Source organism: Eumetopias jubatus, unplaced genomic scaffold, assembly GCF_037043125.1.
Source record: "Eumetopias jubatus isolate StellerSeaLion01/CBP00866 unplaced genomic scaffold, mEumJub1_p1.0 scaffold_2, whole genome shotgun sequence".
In the NCBI taxonomy this organism is placed as follows: domain Eukaryota; kingdom Metazoa; phylum Chordata; class Mammalia; order Carnivora; family Otariidae; genus Eumetopias; species Eumetopias jubatus.
This window is the reverse complement of record NW_028274808.1, coordinates 187,131,512-187,148,039: the sequence shown is the minus strand read 5'-3', so window position 1 is coordinate 187,148,039 and position 16,528 is coordinate 187,131,512.

The following is a 16,528-nucleotide window of genomic DNA, read 5'->3' as shown; positions in this document are numbered from 1 at the left end:
CGACGGAGGCCCCCTCCCCCGCCATCTATCCTCCCGAATATTGCCTCGGATTCACTTCTCCGCACGTCCTACCTTCCAGTAAGTGGTCGCTTCTCTGTTCAGAGAGTTGTTGCTACTCTCCTCTTTGATCTCCTGTTGAATTCGTAGGTGTTCAGAATGGTTTGATCCCTATTCAGCTGAATTCCTGAGACCAGACGAAATCCAGGTCTCCTACTCCTCTGCCATCTTGCTCTGCCTGATTTGTATTTTCAACCATGAAACACTTTCACACTAGAGACTCATTTTAAGTTCACAAGTGGGGTATTTGTGAAAAAAAAATGTTTCTCTTGATAGTGCTCTATTTGTGAAATGCTATCATATAAAATTTCTGTGTTTGGCAGTAGCTATTCTGGCAATATTGCCATGTTTATTTCTTTCTGTGGTATAATTAAGAGGTGATCCAGATTTTTATAACTGAGAGAACTTTTGAAGTTCTTATGTCAAAGCAGAATGATTTTTTGAGTTCTGCTGAAAATAGAGAGGTAGTTTGCCTATTTGTATTTGCCTATGAGTCCACAAACATGCCTCAGGGAAAGAAGAATAACGAGCAGTATTTACATGCTCATAAGGACGACATGGATCTTCAACTCCTGAAAACACAGGGTATAGGTCAAAACTCTTTTTGGCTTTTGTCCAACACAGCCTGAAGATATTATGGAGACATCATCAGGGAGAAAACACCAGTGCAAACCACATCATGACTGTCAGAAATCTGGTTCCATGTTTTAAGAATTCCAGAAAGTTGTCTGGGAAATAGTAACACCAGAAGCTTCCTTTGATTCCCTCTTTGATAAGATCTCTTCTCAGAGGACTTGAAGGGAAAGAGGGAGATAAAAGATGATATTGACAAAAGTTCTAGCTGCTTCAAAGGAAATCCATGTGGTTTGCATGCCTTATATAACTCTTCCTAAAAAAGAAAGACAGCTGTTTGCTGTAGGAAGTTCCAGACTGCTGTGGCCAGTAGCTTCAGGCCACTAATTACAGTTTCAGAGGCATGACAGAGGCACACTCTTTTAAATCTATCTCATATCCTTCAATATCCTCAATTTCTTCTAAGTGTGGGCTGCTTCTCATGACCTGAGATTAACCTAGAAGAGTCAGGTATTTCTCTAACTTGCTATAGAATCATTGTTATAATTTTTACTGATGAAGGGTAGAATGTAGGGCTTTTGATGGACACTTGTTGAGTTTCTACCCTGCATAGAGTACTAAGCAGATGTTGCACACATTTGAATAACCAGTTATCTGGGAAAGCTTTTCTCTATCAACAGTGACATATTTGCACTGCAGCAGCATGGTGGGGCTGGAAAGCACTGGGATAGCATTCAGTCCACCTCAGCTCTTGCTCTGGCTCAAGTACAAATTGCCAGTGTGAGTTTATTTATTTTTATTTATTTATTTTTTTAAAGATTTTATTTATTTATTTGAGAGAGATAATGAGAGACAGAGAGCACGAGAGGGAAGAGGGTCAGAGGGAGAAGCAGACTCCCCGCCGAGCAGGGAGCCCGATGTGGGACTCGATTCTGGGACTCCAGGATCATGACCTGAGCCGAAGGCAGTCGCTTAACCCAACTGAGCCACCCAGGCGCCCGCCAGTGTGAGTTTAGATGAGACCTGTCCCTCTTCGTCGTTGGTGTCCTTACTTAAAAAAATGTGAGAGCTGACTGACATCACCACCAAGACAGTACCCAAGTCTAAACCATACGTGTAACACTTAATTTCAGAGAAAACCTTTTCCTAGTTAACAACAACGACAAAAATTCACAACACTCAGGTAGGCCACATGTATCAGAAAATAGGATAATACCTTCCTTGTAGTTAAAATCATTCCATTTATAACATGGATACATATTATGTTTGATCTATGTTACAAAAAATACTTTACATACAAAATATAAGCAAATATTTTATTAATAATATCTGGTTATCAGGGAATATATTGAACCATTCATAAATATCATACAATACAATGATAATAATATTGAAGATAGTGTTTACAGAGTATTTATCATGTGCCAAGCCCTGGTATAATTGTTTCAGTTGTATTTACTCATTTGGTCTTCAAACCAGCTTTGGTATTTGACAGAATTTATAACTCTTATTTTAGAAATTAGACAATTGAGACAAGGCACAGAATAAATGTGTAGGAACTGGGATTTGAATTGTGGCAGTCCAGCTCCAGATTCTCTGCTTTTCAGCACTCTGTTACTTAAAGTTGAAGGTATATCTGGAGAGCAGGTTAATCCAACAATTTATTTTGTTAAGACTTGGATGAAAGAGTTAAAGCAGAATTAGTTCACATTCTAATTGTATAGTTTATTACTTCTGCAGCCTGAGAAAACTATTTGATTCTTCTAATATTTAGTGTCCTCACCTGTAAAATGGGAATAATATTATACAGAATCATCAAATGGATTTGATGAGAGTAAAAAATGTAAAATTGTCCAGCTCAGTTAACAAAGTAGTTTATTCATTTTAGCAAATACTTATGGAATGCCTACTATGTGCCAAGCACTGGTATAAAGGTTATAGCAATAAATAAAATTCATGCCATTATGGAACTGACATTCTTGTGGGGAGACAGAGACTTTTAAAAACATTAAAATAAAAAAGATAATTTCTGTGTAGCAAACATAGGAATTCTGTAAGTCAGGAATCTTGAAAATATGTCCCATGGAATAACATGAATGCTTGAGATATAGAACAGCTGGGACTGGAGGAAGACTTCCAGGACTGTTTCTTTACCTACATACCTGTTATCAGGACTGAGATGCCTGACACTCAGGCTCAACTGGGTTGCAAACATGTGCCATCTCCAACATCTTGAGATTTATGCAGAGAATTAAAATAGGATGATATGATACTGAGTGACTGGGGGACTGGAAAATGTTCAAGGAAGGCCTCTCTGAGGAATTAATGACGTTGACACCCGAAGATGAAGGAGGTTCCAGGTAAGTGAAGATGAGGGGGGAGGATTCCAGGCAGAACTAGTACAAAAGCCTTGAGGAGAAAACATGGAGCACAGTAGGATATAGAATGAGATAAGCCCAATGACGTGGACAGGGACCAGGGTAAGTGTGGCTCTCTAAGCCAGGTTAAAGGGTTAGGATGCTATTTATAAATCCATGCAAAGCCATTGTGAAATTCTGAGTTGGAGAATGATAGGATATTAAAATTAAAAAAAACCCACACAAACAGGGGCGCCTGGGTGGCTCAGTCGTTAAGCGTCTGCCTTCGGCTAAGGTCATGATCCCAGGGTCCTGGGATCGAGCCCCGCATCGGGCTCCCTGCTCGACAGGAAGCCTGCTTCTCCCTCTCCCACTCCCCCTGCTTGTTTTCCTGCTCTCTCTATCTCTCTCTCTCTGTCAAATAAATAAAATCTTAAAAAAAAACACCAGGAAAAGAAAAAAAACATAATAAAAGAAACAGCAATAAAATGGAATCCTACTACAATTTCTTCTGATCATGTCCACTACAATCCGCCTCTAGTATATTCACGATGGCTCCTAATTATTGACTTTCTTTGTCTCCTATTCTGATCATTTATGAAATAGAACATTCAAATCTCTTTCCTTTTCCAACAATATGCATAGATCATGTTTACAAAATTAATGTACATCTAAAATGGGGTCAGAATATTTGGGGGCTGCTGAATCTTATAAAAAGATACTACTGGTTTCACTCCAAATCTGGACAAAAGCATGTCATTCATATATTATTCATTCAGGCATCTATCTACTCAGCCATCTTTCCATTGATCACCAGGTATCAATAAGTGCCAATAACAGAACAATGACCATGACAGTTTCTGTTTTCATAGCATTTCTATGGCACAGAGTAATTTTTTTTTTTTTTTTTGGTAGAAAGTTGTATTGGAACACAAAGGAAGAAAAACAGTATCTGATACCTCAAAGTAGTAAACATTGAAGACTGTTTAGCAAGTTATGCGCCCTGGGAAAATACACTTAAGCTCATTAAAGTGGAATTTATGTCAACTGCTTATTCTTGACCCAAGAAGCTCCTGTCATACTCATAGAAAACACTATATTTGGGTGCTTCTATCAAGATTACTTAAGCAAACTGAAAATGGAAGTCTTTCTTATGGTCTTTCTGTGCAGTGTTTGTCCATCATCAACAGTCCTCAGGAGCTGGATTCCTTCCACATGAAAGGAATTCCAAAACTCAACACATTCCTTAGCTTCCAAAGCAGAACCAAAAACTTAGACAATTGTTCCAGATGAATGGGAAAAACCCATGTGCTTGCGCACAGACACACACACACACACACACACACACACACACACACTTATTTTGCAGAGAGCAGACTGGTGAGAAATGTGTCTTAGCAATTACTTCCTTCAGTTTGTTGTTATCTCTTACCTTTCACCTAACTCGTAAATAACTAGTTTTTTTTCTAGGTAAATATATTTGTCCAGACTTCAAAGATTTTAAGGCTAGGGTTGACCAAAATAAACATTTCAGCCTTGAAATTCTCAGTGATCAATTTACTCTGATAATCTATTACTGGCTTTCCAAATGGAATGGATCATCTCATTAACATATTCACCCCAAAGTCAGAGGTGGTGTCAAAGTCTCAAAAGGTCATTAGAAGTCTGTCATCCATTTTTGTTTTTTCTGAATTTGATATTTAAATATTTGGAACTGAGTTTTTTTTTTCCTTTCTTTGTCAAAAACATAGAAGCAGAATTTATACCAGTACCCATCCTTCCATAACTTACCTTCCATAACCCATGCAGGCACCCATTGTTATACCAATTTTTGTATACATGACCATAATAATCATGTTATCCCGTTTTCTCTTTCTATGGTCATAATGCTTAATCATTTAGAACATGGTGCCTAGAGTCAAATATTTGGAAGCTAATCTTGTCTCCACACTTGCTATGTGACTTGGGCAGAATGACTTAACCTCTGTGTCTCAGAGTTTCAATGGAAATATAATACTTACATTATAAGGTTATTACGAATAATTAATTTGGTTAAAACATGTGAAGTATTTACAAGTGCCTAGAATACGATTTATATTTAATCAATGCAATATTACTAGAAATTCAGTTTTTGTTTTGTTTTGTTTGGGACTCTCATTTCCCTTTCTAGTGTCTACTTTCTTTCTTTTTTTTTTCTTTCTTTCTTTTTTTCTCTTTCTCTCTTTTTCTTTCTTTCTTTCTTTCTTCCTTCCTTCCTTTCTTCCTTCTTCCCTTCCTTCCTTCCTTCCTTCCTTCCTTCTTGTAGGCTTCACACGCAGCATGGATCCCAGCATGGGGCTTGGACTCAGGACCCTGAGATCAAGACCTCAGCCAAGATCAAGAGTCAGACATTCAACTGACTGAACCATACAAGTACCCCCATCTCTGTCCACTTTCTTATTTCCAAAACTAAAATTATAACCTCTCATTTTCAAGAACATACCTTTTATCAGGCCTCATTGTAAAAAGCCTTATAACTTTGCACAGGAGTTTGAGCATTTCCTGCAAACAAGAAGAACCAAGGAGCAAAGTGAGGGAGGTAGGGCACTCTAGCATTTGATGTGCAGGAGTTGTCAGAACCAGGAACTCTGATATAACTAATGGTTCATTGTCATAGAGGTATCTGACCAGTTATCATAAGGACTTTCAAACAGTCTTCTACTAATACATTCATCAATTCAACATTAGGGTTAGAGCAATGGGAGATATGAAATCATAAAAGATAATTCTTTAGATTCTAACAAACTCATGACTGTACATATGTGAAGAATAGGGAGAAGAATGATAAATCAACTTCTTAAAAATTATGTTATTAGTTACATTCTTCTCAGGGAATGCTAGAAGGATGAGAGGGAAGAAAAATATAGCTTTGTGGAGATAGGATCAAGGAAAGAAATATTAAAATATCTGAGGAATGAAGAAATTTCATGTCCGAATCTGAGTATTAAGGAATAGTAGAAAGATATTGGTGGAAAGGGAGAGTAGGTTGGGATGGTAGTGAATCAGGCTTCAAAAATACAAATGATGGCCTGATATGGAGAGTCAAGAATCCAAAGACCTGGTTCTCTTAGCTAATTGTAATTATGTCAAATACTGATTTTGAGAACACAAAGCCAAAGACTGTTATTTTAGTGACAGTTACTCTGACCTTGCTCAGGAGCCCAGAGAGGTTCACCAATTCCTATTTTCAAACCAAATTTAGTTTTCACACTTGCCTGGCCAGTGAAGTATGAGATGGTACCATATAATGTCTTCCACAGTGATGTTGCCCAGTATAAAAACAAGTTGGCTGGGGAAAAAAACTCATATTTTTCTGAGACTAGTAACAGAATTAATCACAGATTAATACACAGGGCATAGATTTTGAGTTCAAACACTCCAACAAGTCTTGTACTGGTAAAAAAAAAAAAAAATGCAACAGTTGAAAATGTGGCCCTACACATTTGAATGACCTGAAGTCAGATTTCCAATCACCGAATTAATCTCTTTGATACCACAATTTATCTGCCTATACTTAAGGTGATCATCAGTGGATTATTAACAAAACATCCTACTTCTGAAACCTATGTTCCTTTCTTTTTTTATTATTATTATGTTATGTTAATCACCATACATTACATCATTAGTTTTTGATGTAGTGCTCCATGATTCATTGTTTGTGCATAACACCCAGTCCTCCATGCAGAACGTGCCCTCTTTAATACCCATCACCAGGCTAACCCATCCCCCCACCCCTCTCCCCTCTAGAGCCCTCAGTTTGTTTCTCAGAGTCCATCGTCTCTCCTGGTTCGTCTCCTATGTTCCTTTCTTAGAGACTTCTAACAAGAATGGCCCAAAAGATGGGTTTCTAGAGCACACATCTATTTGATTATTTTTGTATCTCCAGTACCCAACGTAATATAAACAGAGGTGAGATATTCAATGTAGCTTTGTTGAATGAGTGAATTAATAAATATACAAATTGGTTGTTGAGAAAATGGAAAAATGAACGATTACATGAATGATGAATGAAAAAATAGTAGGTTTGGTTAGAGATCTTTGACAAAATAATGAGTAAATGAATCAGTGAGCTAATTAGTTATGCATTATCCCCATTATTACTACTCCTGATAGCTATTATGCTATGGAGAGTAAATGCTGTATTTTGTACAGTTAAGTCAGGTGCAGTCAGCTGACTACTTTTGTTAAGTATGTGTGGGTTCAGCATATTTTTCTGCCTCATTGAAAACAGTTTTGTTGTAGAAGTTAGCTTTAAATTGATCCTTGAAGAAGGCCATCCAAAAATAGCCCAGCATGAGAAGTCCAGCATGCTGTTTCTTTCACTTCCCTAGGCTACTCCCCTATGAAAAATATTTTGATTTAGTTGGTTCATTTCATGTGATGGCAGTATGAATGATCACTTTATAACGGACACCAGCAAAAGGATAGGAATTTACCATTAAAACAGAGTGAAACTGAAACTATTTTGGCCTCCCTCTGCTTTCCTTGAAGATAAATGATTATGATGTCAGTGCAATTTGAAAGAATATTAAATCAGAAGCTGAATATACCTAGCAGTTCCAACTCCCTCATGTCACAAGACCTGGATTCTCTTGAACTCTAAAACTAAGATTATTCTCTCATCTTCAAAATCCAAATGGCATTCTGTATCTAGTTTCAGGACACACTGAGTGAAAAAATTCACTCATGATGGTTTTGTACTTAAAATTGACTACATAATTTGGTTTTCTTCCAGATGCTTCCCAAACATAACTCAGATGTAGAAAACACACCAGACCCTAAACACTCATTAAGGAGGAGACAAATATACACCATAAATATAAGACTTCTTTCTTATGGTTTTTAAGGCTTTCCCATTTTGCTCTTAGAGGATCCCTTTGGCATTTCTTTTTGGACCTCTGAGAATTTTGTTCAAGGTGATGGTAAATTGGGTGAAAGACCTATTAGGTCCACCTTGCCTTCAATTCTGATGGGAGAAGAGGAGACAGGGGCTGAAATTTGTTGCATGCCTGTTTGTGCTAATACTTGTGCTAAATATTTGTGATAGGCTGCATCATAGCCCTGCAAAGAAGACCACATGCTGATTCCTGGAACCTGTGACATGTTACCTTATGGAAAAATGGACTTTGTAGATGTGATTATGTTAATGATCCTGGGTTAGGTAGATTATTGTAGTGTATGTGATGTAATCACAAAGTTCCTTATGAGAGGAAGGTAGGAGGTTAGAGAGGGCAGAAGATAATGTGATGACAGAAGTAAAGATTGGATAAAGGTGGTCACAAGACAAGGAATGACAGATGACAGCCTCTAAAAGCTGGAAGAAGCAGGGAACGAGTTCTCTCCTGGAGCCTCCAGATGAATCCCTCTCTACTGACCCCTTAATTTTAGCCTTGTAAGACTAATTTTTGGACTTCTGATCTCCAGAATTGTTGGGCTATAAATGTGTGTTATGTTATACCACTAAGTTTGTGATCACTATTTACAGCAATAATAGGAAACTAGTATAGTGTTTTGCAGTATTTTTTGAAGGATTCATAGCACTACGAATGAAGAGTACCTTCTCCATTTTATAGTGACATCAAAGGCACAGAGAGGCTCCCTTAAGTTCTTACTGCTAATTAATAATGGGGCTAAAGCTCCAATCCATATTTGTCAGCCAATAAAACCCATGATTTTTTCCCCAGGACTATGTAACCAATAATTTGGTCCAGATTTCCCCCTCTCATCTATGTCAACCAGATAGATTGTTCACACATATGAGTTACCTAGGAGTCCATTCTGCCCCATAACCCATTGCTTCCATTGGATGAACACCACTCGTAGTGGATTATCCTGAAATCTTGCTTTTATTGATGTCTTCCTTCACCCAACTACAAATTTTGAAACTATTTGCTTTGCAAGGGGAGGCAGGGAAGAAAGGAGAAAAAAGTGAAAGTCAAGACAGACCTTACTGTATGAATCATGACCCAGAATCTGTTTCCCAGCATCAGAGTGTGGAGGAATGAATGTAGGACTTTTATTTTTCCTCTATAACTTCAGCAAGAAGTTACCCAACACTCACCCCCTCCTGCCAAAAACACTGGCTTTGAGGGATGTCTTTGGAAATGATTGAAAAGGATCCCTTTTCCCTGAGCTACTAGGAGCTGTAGCTAACATCTTTAAGGGCAGCTTGGCCTTCTTCCAGAAGAGATGCTATCTGATTTACTGCAATGCCTACTGTGATGCCTGCACGGCTTGACTTCCCACCTGAGCAGTGGGAAACATCAGCAAGAGAGTGCCTCCCTTGGCAGCTCTGTTCTGAGGGAAGGGAGGAGGCCAACCCAACAGCTGTCTTTCTTATCTGTTACTGATGTGCACAAGAGTGCACATTTCTTGGTTGTTGTTTGTCAAAGAGGCTTTCAAGCATGGAAGTCATTCCTGCTCTACTTCTTGTTGAGATGCTTCTACAATTCATTTGGGATCCTCAAAAAATAAAAACAATTCCTCCTTCATGGAGCTCAATTAGAGGATGTTAAAGCAGATACACATTTTATGGATTTGTCCTTCCCAATATATTTCCACTGTTCTCATTATAAAAATGAAGTTATGGGGAGCAGGACAAAAACATGTGGATATGCAGCATTTTAGCCCACCGTCACACTGGTAATGAGACTTGGCATCTTGGCAAAAGTGAGATCGGGTGCTAAGAAGTGCAACGGTAATTAATGTTTCCTTTACACGTTTCTTCCATCAGTTTTCCAACTTCTCCTCCCCTGCCATCAAATATTTTCATTTGAGAGTGGGTGAAACAGTCTTCAGCAGCTTTTGTAACATATACCTAGCCTGTTTGATCAGTTTCAAACTTGACTTATTTTACACAATCCTGTTGTTCTGGAGTATGCGTGCGGAAAGGGAACGGGAAGGTAGTGTGGAATAAGGGAGACTAAGGAACAATACGGAGTGCCTAATATGTTTCAATAAAACCTATTATTAGGTATTAAAGATTTTTTGGGAAAAAGTAAAACAAAACTCTAGAATGAACTCTAGAACTCTAGAATCTTGAGCCTAGTAGTGCTTTCTTTTTTGTGATATTCTAGTTCTTTACCAAACAGAGGAGGGTAAAAAGAGAAATCTGTAGTGTCTTTTAAGAAAAGTTGGAAGATTTTAAATAGATAATGTGAATTTGGGGAGGAAAATGCTGGTGAGAAGCATATAGGGGGTAGATGGTAAATAAATTTTTAAAAAGTCAGCCATTGAGAAAGTACCAGAAGTTAACATTAGTTGTTTTGATTTATAATTTTAAAAACACACAGAGAGAAACATTTGGAAAAAAGTGAAATTTACCAAAACATACATGTTTATATGTATTATAATTTGTTTCTTAATACTGAAAAGAAATGCAAATTGAAAAATTCATGTTGATTTCCAGAGCAGAGAAATCCAGTGAGGCGAATTTTCTTAGAAGAAGATTCTAGAACATTTTCATGCCCATTTTTAGTAAAAATTGAAGATAATAATGCATACGTTTGAGTAAGGCTTTGGAGACTATGCTGTGAATCAGCTTATCCTATGAAGCTTTTAGTTTTCAGACTCTTCAACTGATTTCTTAATAGAACAACAAGAAAGTTTTATCTGCTTTGCTATCTCATGGGCTTTTTCATTTCAGTCCTATTGGGTCATATTTAGTTGTTGTGATAGAGGCGACAGCCTTACCTGGACCTCTTATTGCAGAGAGGGATTTCCTCCGTGCCAGGTGAATCCGATTCATTTTCTCAGCCCTCATTTCAAGCTCATCATTTTCCATATAGATACCTCTCTTCCTTAGGAATCCAACACATGTTGCAACTATGTATGTCAAGGATGGCACTTAAAATCTACCTGGAATGATATTTATCTACATATTTACACTTTCTATTGGTTGACAAACTCCTTGAGAAGATGAATGGTGTCATTTTATCTTATATCCTCTCAAGTAAATCCTACAATGCCTAGAACAGAAATGACATAAAATACATATTTATTACAAAATGGAAGTTCACAGTTTTTTTTTACTTTCTATTACCTCATTGCATAAATATTCTTAAGTATGAGATATGTGATATAAAAGGAACAACTATAAATGATAGCCACTTTTAATTGAGGGTATGATGCTAAAGGCTCTATGCCAATCTCTTTATAATACCTCATTTAATTCTTACAATTATTTGTTTTTTCAAGAAAAAAATGAGGCCCTACTATGTGCAAATCAAAGTACACATTATATGCCCATTTTGCATATGAAGAAAATAAGGCCTAGAAAAATTAAGGTCACAAAACTAGTAAATAGAAAGCCCAAGATTCAAATGTGGGTATGTTTTAATCCTCATCTTTCAATCTTTTCATTAAAGTACTTAATTAGACATGAATTCTTCTTAACTGAAACAAAAAGATGACTTCAAAATTTATTCTTAGCACATCACTGGCACATTTATTTGCATTTCTTTTCTAAAAATATTAGAGGAAAATCATTCTGAAACATCCCTCAAAAATATTTATGGTTTTTAATTTCTATTCAATTTCTAGAATTTATTTTACAGACAACAAATTCTAAACCCCTAATAAACTATTAGTCGATTCTTTCTTGCAACTAAGAAAGAAGAAAACATGATCACCATCCTCTATGGTCAATGTCTTATGACATTCATCTTTTGTTTTAGGACTCCTTTATTTACAAATAACAGAAAATCAGCTCCAATTAGCTAAGGAAAAGAAAGACAAAAGAAAGAAGTGGTTTATTGGCTTATGGACTAAAAAAATCCGAGGTAAATTTGTTTCAAGCGCTGCTAAAACCCAGGGGTTCATATGTGCACCAAGTCCCAGTATCTCTTTCTCATTCATGTTTTTTTTTCTCTCTCTCTCCTTTTTTCCCTCTCTCTCCTCTATTTTTATCTTGTTCTATCTCTTAACTTTGATTTCTTTTCTCTTGCTTCTATTCTCAGACAGGACTTCTCTGACTTTAGGAAGGTAGCTACCAACAGCACTAGAGTTCAATACTATCAGCAATGTAATAGAAAAAGGCCTCTTCCCAGGCGCCTGGGTGGAGCAGTTGGTTGGGAATCTGCCTTCGGCTCAGGTCATGATCCCAGGGTCCTGGGATCGAGTCCCGCATTGGGCTCCCTGCTCAGCGGGGAGTCTGCTTCTCCCTCTCCCCTCTCATACTCTCTCTCTCTCTCTCATTCTCTCTCAAATAAATAGATAAAAATCTTGAAAAGAAAAGAAAAGAAAAGAAAAAAGAAAAGAAAAGAAAAAGGCCTCTTCCCAATGAGCTCAAACAAAAGTCCATGGAAATACAGTCAATTTTCTTTATTTGCGTTAACTATGTCCTAGACAGTTGCCACAAGCACTGAATTAACAAATACTAAACCATGGCTCTTAGGTGAAATATAGGGACACGGGTTCTGTTCCTGTGAACCTCTGGTCACAGCATTCTGATAAACCAATAAGTATTCTATTTAAATACATCTTATTTAATATGTATGTTGATTCATAAACATTAAACTCATAGCCAATAGCACAGCATTTCAGCTACTGCTTGGGGCCATTTTAAACAGTAAAGTCACCAACAAAAGTCACAAAAATGTGAAAAAAAAAAAACTTGGCACTAAATAGACCTTGGAAAGGAAACTCGTTTATAGTGGGAGAGCTGAAACAAAGTCAGAGCTTCATCATGTTCGACCTCACCTGGGAATGTATACATTGGATGACAAGCATTTTGCTGTTCTGTGCATGTCTGTGAATGACTGAGGAAACATTGGGAGTGTTTATTTGGGTATTACAAACGCATTTTAGCAAGTAGGGGAATTCGAAATATGGAGTCCATGAGTAAAGTGGATGGACCCTAAATCTCACTGGCTGTATGTGACTAAGCCTGAGTTGCCTACCTACTTCTGGACAAAAAGAGAATGATATCTGTTCCTTCTGAGCCACATGAACAGTTAAGTCAATTCAGCATAGTCGCCTAAGGAAAATAGATGTGATGAGATCAGATGGTAGGCAGGAAATAGATCTACTAAATATCCATCACACACCCTCTCAGGCTTCTCAAGCAAGAGAGATCATTTCTTAAGGCTTTGACCTTTTTAAAATTCTCTACTCTTAGCTTCTAGCTTTCTACATATATAATTGAAAGGTGTACCCTAAGTAGTATTTATTATTTTTTAATTTTTTAAAGATTTTATTTATTAATTTTACAGAGAGAGTGAGAGACAGAGACAGAGCATAAGCAGGGGGGAGAAGGCAGAGGGAGAGGGAGAAGCAGACCCTGTTGAGCAGGGAGCCCAAAGTGGGGCTTGATCCCAGGATACTGAAGGCAGACGCTTAACTGACTGAGCCACCCACGTGCCCCGGTAGTATTTATTAATTATAAAAACATCAAACTATCCTATATAATAGTGTACATTCTATCAAAAAAATTTTTTTAAAGATTTTATTTATTTGACAGAGAGAGACACAGTGAGAGAGGGAACATAAGCAAGGGGAGTGCGAGAGGGAGAAGCAGGCTTCCCGCTGAGCAGGGAGCCCAACAACCTGAGCCAAAGACAGACGTTTATCAACTGACCCACGCAGGCACCCCTCAAAATTTTTTTTGAGAAAGAGCAGGGGTGGGAGAGACAGAGGAAGAGGGAGAGAGAGAGAGAGAATCTTAAGTAGGCTCCATGCTCAGCACAGAGCCTGAGGAAGGGCTCTATCTCAAGACCCTGAGATCATGACCTGAACTTAAATCAAGAGTTGGATGCTTAACCAGCCAAGCCCCCAGGTGCCCCTATGCTCTATCAAATTTTATCCATAATTTCCACTAAAGGATCAAATTTAATTTGGGATAACTCTGTTGTTATTTCTTTTATTGGAGGTTAATAACAAGTGAAGTCCTTATGTTACCTGAAAAAAAAAAAAACTGATTGCTTTGTACTTATGTCAGGCCAAATTCATCTTTGTTATTTCCAAGATAAGGTAATAATGCTATTTTGCCTTATTATGTATCAAATCATGGATTTGTTGCTTTCATAGATGGTGTCTCCATCATCAGAAATACTTCTGAGGTGAGCAATCTGAGGCTGTTTGGTTTTTCCCTCATTTATATAAAGATTCAGTGAGCACTTATTGAGTATCTTCTTGATGTTAGGCCTGTGCTTGGTGTTGGAGATGCAGTGCTCCCAAAGACAAAGAGGTAAACAGAGGATTAATTAATGCATCCATTCAGGAAATAATTAATTCTTAAAAGAGCCTTCATGCTAACATTGGACTAGCTCAGTGGGAAATAAAAAGTCTCTGTGTTTTAAGGAGTATACAGTCAAGCAAGAAATACTTCTGCACAGTATGCAAAGTGCTATTTCAGAGGTGAGCACAGTTTACATCAGTAGCACAATATGGAAGCAGAGATGAGGATGGGCAAAAAATGGCATTTTAGTAAAATCTTAAATGATGAGCAAATGTGTCTGAGGTGATCAAAAGATTTGGAACTCAATAGAACAGCTTACCAATATTTGGTTGACTCTAGTCCTTTGGGTTATATAAGATGGTATTTCCCTTCTCTGTTGACCTCAAGCCCTGTGAAATCTGAGTGGGAGTTGTACTTCAAGGTGAAAGCGTTCAGAGTCAACATGCTGGAGGAACATCAGATGTCCCCATGCATTGGGATCATGGCTTCTCATGGTAATGCAGGACTTCTCAAATATTATTCATCAGAATAATTGACTGAAACATTGGGAATTATTTTTTGGGCAAGTGGTTTTGGGACCAAATAAATACCAAAATCATTGTGTTAAAGAGGTTAAATGTGTAACTTCCTCGTACTCTCAGTATGCTGGTAAGTCTTGTGAAGTAACAAGATGCAGCTCAAATATGTAGCATTCCTGGTATTTGTTTTGCCCACATCACTAAATCCAACAGATATTTTCCAATCCTCACATTATTTGACCATTCAGGGATATTTGACACTATTGCCCCCTTTACATTCATCCAAGTGTGTATTAGCTATTCCAGTAACTATTTGTTGACCATGTGGCATGTGCTAGGATTTGTGCTCATCACTGAAGACAGCATGAACACAAATAGGCATGATCCATTCTTTCATGGAGCTTGCATCTACTGGTGAAGGTGGAGTTTACATCAATAAAAGGATGATTAATTAAAAAAAAAGACGTTTAATTTAGTTCTAGATCAGTAATCTGGAAGGAAATAATCTTATAACCAAGGAGACTGATCTATCTAGAAGGGTGATGAAAAGGAGTTACTGAGGTTAAGAATATGGGGGTGATAGGACAGAAGAAGAAACATTTCAAAGGACACAAAATGGCTAGGAAAAGATCAGAGCAAGACGAAGAAAATGTTAATAAATGTAGTGTGGTTCAGGCACAGAAGAAATAATTACTTGGCAGTAATCACAGGTCATGAAAACCTGAGATAGGCTGTTAGGATTTGGTTCTAAGCAGTCTGGGAATCCATTGAAGGAGTTTGGGATGGAGAGGGGCTTGTGGAGAAGAGATGTTCTTTCTGGAATTTATCACAGTTGCTTGTTGTACAATTATATGGGAATAGGGACTCCACCTGTAAATGTTCACCGTTTTGTTCCTGGAATTCACTCTAGTGCCTAGTCCATAGTATTCTACACATTTTTATTGAATGATTGACAATGAATTACGTAGTACTTCCTACTTTAAGTCATCTCCACAATTTGAAAAGAATTACCTTAAGTCATTTCCACAATTTGAAAAGAAATGCTCTGATTTGCAATTTTTCAAGTTCCACGATTTAAAAAGCAACATCCTAATTGAATGTTTTTCCAAACTCTAATGTGAATATGAATCATCCACGGGTCTTGTTAAGCTGCAGCAAGTCTAGGGCGGGTAATAAGTTTCTTGAATCCTAACAATTCTTGGTGAGGGTGATATTGGCAGTCCCTGAAATACACTTGAATAGCAATGTCCTGTGCGTTGTACCCAAACCTGGATGTACAGAGCAGAGTGAATTCGGCATGTTACCTTCTCTATCAGTGGTTCTCATAATTGACGGCTCATAAAAATAATCTGGAAAGTTTATGGGATGCCTGAGTGGTTCAGTAGTTAAGTGTCTGCCTTCGGCTCAGGTCATGATCCCAGGGTCCAGGGATGGAGTCCCACATCAGGCTCCTTGCTCAGTGAGGAGCCTGCTTCTCCCTCTCCCTCTGCTGCTCCCCCTGCTTGTGCTCTCTCTGTCTCTCTCTCTCTGACAAATAAATAAAAATCTTAAAAAAAATAATCTGGAAAGTTTGAAAAAAAATACATCTCTCTAGACCCCACCCCTAGAGATTTGGAATCAATTGATCTGGAATAAGGTGTGAGCATTGAAAGTCTGAAATAGCTGCCCTTCGAAGCCTAAATAAACAGGCATGGCTGAGACTTAGTGTTTTATATGAAAGTCCACCTCTGGATTGCTTGGAGTTAAATCCAGCCACCTTGCCCTCTCCCCTCACTGCCAATCTCTCGCCAGCCCCTACTTTCTTTGCT